The sequence below is a fragment of the Cydia pomonella genome, chromosome 20 (genome assembly GCF_033807575.1).
Source record: "Cydia pomonella isolate Wapato2018A chromosome 20, ilCydPomo1, whole genome shotgun sequence".
Classification (NCBI taxonomy): Eukaryota; Metazoa; Arthropoda; class Insecta; order Lepidoptera; family Tortricidae; genus Cydia; species Cydia pomonella.
In genome coordinates, this window is record NC_084722.1 from 5310781 (window position 1) to 5322106 (window position 11326).

The window sequence follows — 11326 nt, forward strand, 5'->3', positions numbered from 1 at the left end:
CAGTCGAAGTTGATATTTACTATGAACGTTAAACCGATTAAGTTCGTCAATTGCGGGCATTTTTCTCTGTCACTCTAATTACATCTTAGTTAGAGTAAAAGAGAAAGATCCCGCAATTTGCGAATTTCGGTTTTCGTGGTAAGCCCCCAGGTACCTACTACCTCTACCTAGCAAACTGGAACAAATTTCAAGTTACTGTAAGGGGAGTACTTTTTTTGCTAAATTAATAACCTTTTCTAACTCATGTTATATCTACTGATGGTATGTGAATGAATTCTATTCGTTTACTTAATAAATGCATGAAATAGTAGCCATTTGTTAACGATTACCATTACAAGTCTGCTTTAAAACATCAATTATTCGCCTCATATACCGTAATAACAATTCATACACTCTGAAGATTAATTCAAAATAATTTGTTATCACTTCATCTGATCATAAAAAGAAGTATTAGTTCTTTTTTGTACTTGCTTATTTCAACGATTTTATTTTATTTTTTACATCTGCTAGGCTACGTAATTGTACAATCGAGTCAAAGATGTTTACATTTTTCACTTTCCAAACGAGTAAAGTGCAAAAGTGTATCTTTGAGGTTCTCGTACTCTTGCACCGGCAGTGTCACATGCTGGTTTCTTAAATGTTTTTAAGTGCATTTTATACCAATGACAATGTATGGTTATTACTAAATAAATGATACGATATGACTAATTATTATACTATATTGTACGATTGAGATCGGCCTTTAACGGGTTTATTCGCAGCCGCGTAATGATCTGACATAACTCGCTTTCTACGAGAAAGCGCAACCTGCCCTGCGCGCGCGTCGGTACCTCAACAACGACAAGTGGTCAATCAAGTCTATAGATAAACGCATCTTTACGCATTCATATGGGTCAAAGGCAAAGCATTCTACGATAGACGACAGTATATCTTTTCTATCAAATAGTGATGTAAGAGGTCTAATAATGGTGACAAGATTTTCATGGCTTGATTTATAAATTGTGTAATATATTAACGTATGAGAGTAAGGAATGCAGCGACGCGAATATAACTTGCCCCCTCTTATACATAAGTACATTACAAAATGAACCCTAATGAATATTAGTAACATGTCAATCTTGTTATGTTGTCCATACGTACTTATATGCATTCTGCACACAATTTTAATTACTTCAATGCTCACAGCATGGTATTTGTATGATCTAAATCTCATAAGAATATAACCTAAAGAGCTCTACGAAATAAGAACGAGATTTGCTTATATCTTTATACCAATAACCTGACAAGGGGTCCTTATGGCAAACGACAAAGTGGGACGTTTTGCCGGCCGCGGCCACATATATCCTTAAGTTGCAATTGAAATAAATTACATCCCCTTACATCAGAACATTTAGGTAAAATTACAAGCAAATTTGCAAATGTTTAGTCATTTCATTAGGCATACTTTTCATATATTAACTAAGTAGGTACCTTGACTTGCTATCAAATGGTTGAAAATCCTAGTTAACGGTCCCTTTGTTCATACACCTACAACGGCTCTTGTTTCTTAGGCTGTATGCAAGGTTATGGTTATTATCAATTTGATACAAGGGCACATTGGACCTTGAATTAATGGCTTCCAAATTATTATGATATATCTAGTAAGTACATAACTAAGCAATTGAGGTTGAAATAAACTATGTCAGGTTCTTTATGTTACAACGCACCAAAAACTCACATCGAATCTATTGTTTAAGTATCTTAAATAACAATGAATAGAACACAAGTGAATGATGAGATTACGGGAGACAAATATGGAAGATAAAGACATGCGGCGCCGACCCCAAATGAATGGGATAAGGGCAAGCGAATTATGAATAACAAAAAAATAACAAATATCGGCAAGTGACAAGCAACCCTCAATAATTACCACTACAAGTTCATAACCATAATCAATCCTATTACTACTAAAAGAGGACTGATTTTTGTTTAATTATTTTTTAGTAATTAGTCAGTTTTGCTTGTCACCTGTCGATATATTCAATGTTCAGAAATCACCAAATGTACATGATTGTAAAACACGCATGTACAAATTTCTTCGGTTTTAAGAAGATCCAAACCAGCCGACGCCCGAACATATAGCGTGAGCACAACAGTCCGGTTTTTTGCGAAGAGCCAGCATATATACGCCTAATCGTCCAAACCCGTAATCGCCTGATGTCCATTCAACCGCACATTCTAAAATTGAAGTCGCTGCGTGACTAGACTCACGCGTCGTGCGTTACGTTACATCAGCTTACGCGATCGGCGAGAGTAATTAACATAATGACCACGATACGAAGATGGTTTTAACTGGATACTGACATACTCGTATCAACAGCAAAATGTCGTTCAGATCCGATTTTATTAACATGCAAATACGGACCGGTTTGCGAACAACCGTTGTAGGTTTGTCTTTCTTTCGGCAACTACGTTATTTTTTTTATAAAAGATTGAAAGGTGATTGACCTTAGTGTCAACTGATGGTATTGGCAACAACATGGCCTAAGATGAAACTCACTGGTTAAAATATAGTCTGAAAAACCAATTGCCTTAAATTCCATTTGACAATACGGTATGCCAGACTATACCAGCATATTTATAGTCTTATCTGGATCAAAAATAAGTGAAAATATAGCAGATATCACAGCAAAAAACGCTTCTAGCTTTCAACATTTTAACAACACTTAGGTATACAAAATAAAAAATAACTTCTTGAAAATAAAATACGCAAACAAAAACATCAATAAACCAATGAGATAGCTATAATTTATTGCTCATCTTGTTCGAAGCGAAAGCTTTTCTGATGAATGAGTGAGCGATCGATCTCAATAAATCTACCTCCAGTGGGTCACGGGACCTTATCATCGGCACAGATTCCGACCTAGCCGTGTCTGACAGTCACTGATAGCGAGCGCGGGCGACGTGATTATCTCGGTCGGACAGGGTATTGTGACTTCTGACTTGTGACCTTGGGAATCGTTACAACAATGAATACCTTTAAACTGAAATAAATTTCAAAAAGTGCCCAATAGCACAATCGGAATAGGACCAACCTCGAAATCTCTAGAACAGTCTTGAAATTGTACCTATCCAGGAGAAGTGTTGTAGTCTAAATCTTCGTTCTCTATGAAAATATGGTGTAAGGCAGCATTCAAGTTTATTAAATTCTACAAAAAATACTTGCTGAACCCAGATTTAGTGCTTATACCCTTTCAGGGGATATTTTCTTCATAGGAAACTTGGAAGAATATGATCTAAGCTATGATACGTGATCTAAGCTTTTATTCCTCGTTTCATATGTTTTGGACCCATGTTTCAAAAGTTAAAGGGGAGGGCACATTTCTACAAGCTTTTATTATAACTTGCCGTCAGTATGTATGGGACAAATCTTGCAAATTAAATTTGACCCAATTCCCGGTTTCTGATTAAGATGAAAATTTGCATACATATATAAGTCGGGTGACAATGCAATATTATGGTACCATCGAGCTGATCTGATGATGGAGACAGAAGGTGACCATAGGAACTCCGTGTTAAAACAACGCAACCTAATTGTGTTTGGGATTTTTAGAAGTGTCTTGATGAGTATTAGTTGCCTGTGGTAAAAGTACAGTCAGCTATAAAAGCTTTTACCAAAAATGAAATTTTAGTCTAAAACTTATTTTTTCTTTCGGAGCGATTATTTCCGAAAATATATACTTTATCAAAAACTGGATTCAGGAAACCCTTATTCAACGAAAGATCTATCCAACGATACCCCACATTATTAAGTCACACCAGGAAAAAAAAAGTATGTACGGCACCTTAAAAATCACTCGTTTGTTTTCCAAACTTGATTGAAATGCTACATGCAAAGTTTCATTATTTGTTTTTGCTATCATAAAAGGTGTAGCGCTAATTTTTTACATGTTCATGCGACCAGCTGATGGTCTTACCACCGCGATATAACCGGCTGACGATTTTTTTAAATTAACAACAGCATCTGAACTATCATTTGACAAAGTATCAAACGGGAGGCGATCAAAATTTTTTTTGTTTGTCGCTGCCGTTCCTCAACCCACCAACAGAGCGGCAGCTGACGACCACGAGGGTTCATCATACCTAGCCGTTAACCACTACAGGAGTTTTCAGCCGGGAGGCGATTGGTCATGGAAATTGTTCCTGGCTCGCGGTCTAATAAGTGAACAGTTTGTTTTGCTTGCACATGCAAATGATGGCATTGTCCGGTGAGCAACCGGTGGTAGTTTCGTGACTACTGAAGTACTGATAGTATCGTCTATGTAACTGCCCCAATTTGCGGACACTGTCGCGTGAGCTTACACTTCTTGAAAAGGGCCTACGTTTCCGGATCTGATCCTGATACAGACTAGAGGTTTTATTTAAAAAGTAAACTATTCGCATTTGTTTATTAGAAGTTGGATTAAAACAAGCTCTAGAGATTGGAAAATGAAATGGGTGAGATGCACTGCGGGTCGTGTCAAATCCGCATCATTAACAATAACAAACCAAGACTCAAGTTGAGATTTTTTAACTTTGAATAGGCTTCTTGGCGCAGACTATCATTATTATCATTAACGACCAAGTTCAAAACTGATTACGATGAGGATTGGCTCGAGTAGAGGAACATTTTGTGCTCAACGAACAACCAATCTTTGCGGAGATCCTTGGGGAAGGACTTTGTCTACGAAATGATGACTTTTGGCTAACATGATGATGACGTTGTTCATTTTATCCAAGTTGATATACTTTAGGTTCCAATTACCTGGCCTACTACCGCGAACACCGAAGTTCGCATGTTGCGGATATCTTTAATTTCTCTGTCCCCCTAACTACGACTTAATTGGAGTAAAAGAGGTAAAGAAGGTACCCGCTTTTTACGAACTTCGGTGTTCGCAGTAGGCCCTCTGCTGTACAATACTGGAAAATCCTACGGTACGTTTTAAATAAGTAAACACATTTTTTATAAAGCGGCCAGCAAGTGCGAGTCGGACTCGCCCATGAAGGGTTCCCGTACCATTTATGACGTATTGAAAAAAACTACTTACTAGATCTCGTTCAAACCAATTTTCGGTGGAAGTTTGCATGGTAATGTATATCATATATTTTTTTTAGATTTTTCATTCTGTTATGTTAGAAGTTACATGGGGGGGGGGACACATTTTTTCACTTTGGAAGTGTCTCGCGCAAACTATTCAGTTTAGAAAAAAAATATATTAGAACCTCAATATCATTTTTGAAGACCTATATCTATATACCCCACACGTATGGGTTTGATGAAAAAAGATTTTTTGAGTTTCAGTTCTAAGTATGGGGAACCCCCAAAATTTATTGTTTTTTTTTTTTCTATTTTTGTGTAAATATCTTAATGCGGTTCATAGAATACATCTACTTACCAAGTCTGAACAGTATAGCTCTTATAGTTTCGGAAAAAAGTGGCTGTGACATAATCGGACAGACAGACGGACATGACGAATCTATAAGGGTTCCGTTTTTTGCCATTAGGCTACGGAACCCTAATAAAAACTTACCGTAATAAATAAAAACCCTTAAACGTATATAAAAGTTATTTTTAAATGAATACCATCCATTTGAAACTAATAACTTTATGATTTAATATTAAGTGTAAGTGGTGATAATGTGATGCACGTTATAATCGGATATCGTTTGACACCATTAATCTTATCAGAATTTAAATAACTTGACTTCAGGAAACGCACTCAGCGTAAAATATTTTGCTATGAGTTCAGTGACCAATTTAACTTTTAATATTATCGTAGTTAAAAGAACACGCATAAAATGGATACTTAACCCAATTAAAGTAGGTTAGGTACCTAACTTTGACTCCATTTATAACATTTATTCTTTTAAATAATTATATTTGTTGGAAATATATAATCCATCTTATCCATCAAACAACTTTGTCAGCAGAAAAAAGCGCGAAATTCATATTGTCTATGGGATGACAACCCTTCGCGCCTACATTTTTAAAATTTGCCGCTTTTTTCTACTGACCGGCCGGGCCTGTGGGCCACTGACCGGACGAAATGCATAATTGTAGCTTTTTCTACTTTCCTGTTTCAGAATTTGGACGTTGACTGCATTTAATTTATTCGTATTGTGTATTATATAGACATAGTCTAAGTTGTGTGTTTAATTTGTATGTAATTATATTCTTTTCGTATTGGTGAGTAATAAAGAATACCTATTTGTATTGTATTGTATATTATTACCAAATGGATACGAACACATTCGCATCTCATCCATAGTTACACTATTATGTCAATTTACCACTCGTAAATCTGGCCGCGTAGCCAATATGCCAATCGTTAACGCTCCGTAGCGAACGAAACGCAACTGTTACTGTCGCACTAATATGGAAGAGTGATAGAGATAGATGTCTACGTTACGCTACGGAGCGTTAACGATTGGCACGTTGGCTACGCGGCCTGTTTAGTGTTGCTAGTAGAGTAGCTAGCTAGCTTATACAGTGTGTAAATCCAATACGGGCAATAAATCAAACACGATAGAATTTACCCGTGTAATCATGAATTAAGAAGTTTTTTTTTAATTTACTCTTAATTAAGTAGACCCATTACACACTGTGTACTGTTAGATAATTATAATCAGATGTCAGAATAACAAAAGTAATAATAACATTTCGAATCCTGAGTTCATTAACTTTTTGACTTTTCCTAAAAAGCAAAGAAAAATATATTATACACAAAATCTAAAATTATGAATATTGTTTCTTAAAATCGGCAATATCATTTCTGAGGGAACTCAGCGATTACTTTCTTTATTATTAATATAAGTACACAAAAATTTTCAATCAAAAACATGATATCCGCGGTCCCGAGCACCCATATCCATCTCTCTCACGCTTACGCCCAGTGAGAGGGAGAGAAGAAAACGAACCTACTGGGCCTTAAGTTTCTCTTTTATGCAATAAAGTTTTAATAAATAAGATCACTTATTATAACGCAGTGTACTATGCAGTTACAAACTTGTATACCTACTTATTAAGAGGTTCATTAAAATCATAAATTAGTAGCTTCGACCTATTAAAATTATAGTAATTATGCTTACAAATGAATGATACACACGTAAGAATGACACACATATGGGCAGAAGAAGTGTGTAAAAACTTAAATAAACGTACATTATTACGAAAGTCGCGTCATTCATTCAGCTTGCTTACTTTCTCACCGTTAAGAAGTCACGCGAGCTAACTTTACTATTAACTATAATCTACCATAGTATACAGCTGACTATTTTTATCACACATAGTATATATTAATTCACTTTTAATTCATAATCATGAAATATTGAGCAAAAAAAATGTGTAATAGGTACAGCAACCGAGATTAGACTTTATGTATATGCGGAGAAGAAATAAATTAAGTTACGGTATGTTGAATGAATATACGGGTTCAATTATTAATCAACCTCGGTATTTGAAATAGGACAGGACGCTCTTGCAAAATTAACGGCATCGGCATTTCGCTTACGTGACTAAATTCTATAAAGAAGCTACGACGTGCCTTATAATTACAACGTAAACAATTTGTTCTAGTGCTAATTTTAAAAAGTAAACAAAAAACTTACCGTGTCTATGAAAATCCTTAGGTTAATTAAATCACGTATAGACGCGCGAATCGGGCGTGAGTGCACTCGTTAGGAACCTTTAGGAGGCTGGTGCGTGTGTACACACTGGCACACAAACCGCGACTGGCCACTCGAACCTTGTACAACTTGTGATGGAATAAAAAAGTTAACTTTCTAAATTTGAATTCGCGAATACGTTGAACAGGTGAGGCGGCAACTCGACCGTAGAAGACGGCTTTTACAAGAAAGTAGTGGATTTAGGCTTATAATTAGTACTACAGTTTGGATTATCATCAAGCAAACCAGATCAAAATAAAAGTGAAAGTGAGAGAAATAATAAATATCATTTATGGCGTCCAAAATTTCTGCCGTTTTCAAAAAACAGTTTAAAGGAAAATTACGAAAGGCGAAAGAACTAAATACAAGATAAATTTACAGCCCTTCCATCTAACGAAAAAATAGCAATCCGAAAATATGTGCAGACGTAAAGCGTAATTAAAAGTAATAGCAAATTAAGAAGGTCAATACCATACACTACTATGAGTTATTACGTACCTACAGAGATTTCCCACAAGTAGTATTTAGATTTACTGCGGCTGCGGCACTTACTACGGTGTTGAGCTGCAGAAGTGGTGTTTAAAAGATTTGTTTAGGACAAAATTAGACTTATTGAAAAAAGGACCATGGTGCCCAGCCAAGATGCCAATCATTTACTCTCCGTAGCGAACGAAACGCCAATGTTTCTGTCACACTAATGTGAAAGAGTGATAGAGAGAAATTACCGTATCGTTGGCTATGGCTCGAATGATTGGCATCTTGGCTAGGCACTCTGAGATAAGAACGATAAATTATATAGACGACGCGCGGAGTTATTACCAAAGAAATCACAATAAGATACATATAGAGCACAAATTAATATTTTATAAGTGTAACGGCAAAATAAGAAAAGGAATAGTGCTGTTATGTTGGACCTGTTGGAAGTGAATAAAGATATTATACTAATATTTATGTATGCACATAAAATCAGCAAAACATCATGTTGCGGCAATGGTGTCGTTCCCACCTCAATCTGACCAGGCCAACTATAGTACATTACTACAGAGACCGGGACGAAAGGGGTACAACCCCATATTTTTTCAGTCATGCAGAAATCTTAATAAGGCTGTATCTCCTAAACCGTACGTCGTAGCGCAAAAATAATCAAATTTTCGTTTCCTCAGGAAACCCTGAAATAATAATAATAAAACACAAAAAAGAAATAAAAAGGACTTTGTCGGCCTAGGCCTGCAAGATTTGTATGAAATTCCATTAACGACCTCTTGTCCTAGCCGCACCTGAAATGATACTTCGCAGCCTATTATGTATAAGGAACATAACATCAATATTTCATTGCATGTTTGAGAAAAATAAATATTGGACTGCACTTCCGAGTCCTAAAAATAATTATATGGGTACTAAATCCAGAATAAAAATCAAGTATCAATCTTCACGTTCTCAATGTTCAAACGTAAAGTGCTGCGAAAAATCTACGGACCAATCATGAACTAGATGCTCTAATACGGCGGGAGACCTTAGAAGGCACAGCGTCTACGTTGGGCGGGCCACCTAGAAAGTATGCCGTCGACTCAAGGGCGACTAAAATAATAACTATGTGGGAACCCCAACAAAAGAGATACACAGGCAAGCCTAAAAAATTGCGGATAGACTGCGTGGAAGATCTTCGAAAAACGGGAAAGTACACAAATGGAGGAAGCAGACAAAGGACCCGAGTAAGTGGAAAAGCAGAGGAGGCCAAGACCCACAAAGGATTGTACGCCACAGAAAGTAAGAAGTAAGTATCATTCTTGACGCTAAGGATATTTATTTACCTTTAAAGATAAGCAAATGTTAGACCAGAACCTCAAGCTACGGAACCAACCGTATTTAGGTGCATTGCTGCAAAACCCTATAAATTATGATCCGGTTTTTTCGCTGTTTAATTTTTTTTCTCTTTTTAACAATGATGTTAAAAAGAGAAAAACAACACAACACTATGAGTGGGGTCTATAGTGCTATTTGGCTGCGGTTTCTCTCTTTTACCTAATGCTAAGGGAAGTCTCTCTTATCTCCTTATATTACAAATCAATCAGAAATGGACTAAATGGGCGTAGCGTTGCGTAGTCATTTCGCTCTAATGTCAATCTTCCATATTAGTGCGACATTGAAAGTTGCGTTTCGTTGGCTACGGAGCGTTAGCGATTGGCATTTTGGCTACGCGAGCAGGTCGGAAAATCCCTACTAATATTATAAATGCGAAAGTAACTCTTGTCCATCTGTCTGTCTGTTACCTTTCCACGCTTAAATTTAGATGAAATTTGATATCTACAAAGATATAGTTGGAGTGGAGGCTCGGGGCCTTCTCCGCGATGTCCTCAAATAGGGTAGCTATTTAATATCATTCCATGAAGATGGAGTCGCGGGCAAAGTTAGTATTAATATATAGATTGCCGATTCACCCGCTGGAGACGTTGGTTTGCGATCTGTTGTCACAATAATGCACGAGATTATGAGGCGACAATTATGAGACGATAATATTATCTACGCATATTTATAAGAAAAATAGTTCAACTCATATTTACTAACATGCAATTCTGCAATTTCACTTCTACTAGACAATCGAGGTCACGGATCACGTAGCCTCTTGCCCTCATTTGTTAAGCTAAACTTAGGTAATTGACATGTTTACACGCGTGGATTGTGTACCTACGGTTAATTAGACATTCATGATTATTGATTAAGTAATGACATTAATACTAAGGTGCTTTTTTGTGTGCTGTGGAGTCGCGAAACACGAAAATCGAAACTTCGTTATCTCTTTTTCACTTGAATAGGCAAGAGTGATAGAGAGGCAGACAACGAAATATCAATTTTCGTGTTTCTCGGTAGGCTCTCTGAAGCGCATACATTCAGCCTGCGAAGGGCTGGGGCCAAGCCACCAAGCCAGGCACTAAGCGTACTTGCTGCCTCCGCCGTGACCAACTGGCCGCGCAGGGCTCTTGGGGAGGCCATGCCGTTAAAGGACTAGGGAGCCTGACCAGCTGGTGCCCCACGATTGAGCCGCTCGTGAGGCCGTACACCGTGGCTGAATGCTGATAGCGACCTCAAGGCGCTCCACGATAAGGCAAAGCTGGCATTCGTTAGTGGTTATAGGCGGTAGTCCCACCACAACTCACTCCTATATATCTCCTCGCTCCTCCGGAACCGGTGTAGAACCAGATGATAATCTTGATTCAGCCGACTATCATATCCAACGATAAGATTCTGAATACCGAAGAAGTCCGAACAGTCCTGACAATAGTGACATTTCAAATCATGAAATAAAAAATATTTGAAATTCAGCTGACCTAGTTATCGCATAAGTATTGTCATTCAGCGAGGGAATGCTGCCAGCATCTTTGGCACAATGCCGCGGGGGCCTTATTATTTAGATATATTTTAATTTAGATAAGCTTTTTAATTTTAATATAGTTAGCTATTTTATATAATTGTATGAACCATTATTTTACCTAGTTATTAGGTTTAACAAATGATATAAAAAATTAAATAAAAGATAATTATATAATTATATATGTGCAAAATACGACCAAATTGCCTCTATCTAGGAAGCAGCCAACTAATGTGTAGGTACCTCCGTACCGCGCGATGTAAAACACAGAAATGT

The 11326-nt window shown here is 37.0% G+C and overlaps 1 protein-coding gene across 2 annotated transcripts in view; it reads right to left on the bottom strand.

Annotated features, from left to right (window-relative positions):
* Nucleotides 1-7764, bottom strand: part of LOC133528998 (clavesin-1-like) — a 30414-nt gene extending 22650 nt beyond the window's left edge. The window contains exon 1 of one of the 2 annotated variants that reach the window (XM_061866566.1): nt 7627-7764. The gene's annotated coding sequence lies outside the window, so the exon portion shown is untranslated. The remainder of the gene's footprint in view (nt 1-7626) is intronic. The other variant, XM_061866567.1, reaches the window with a different exon arrangement.
* Nucleotides 7765-11326: the final 3562 nt, after the last annotated feature.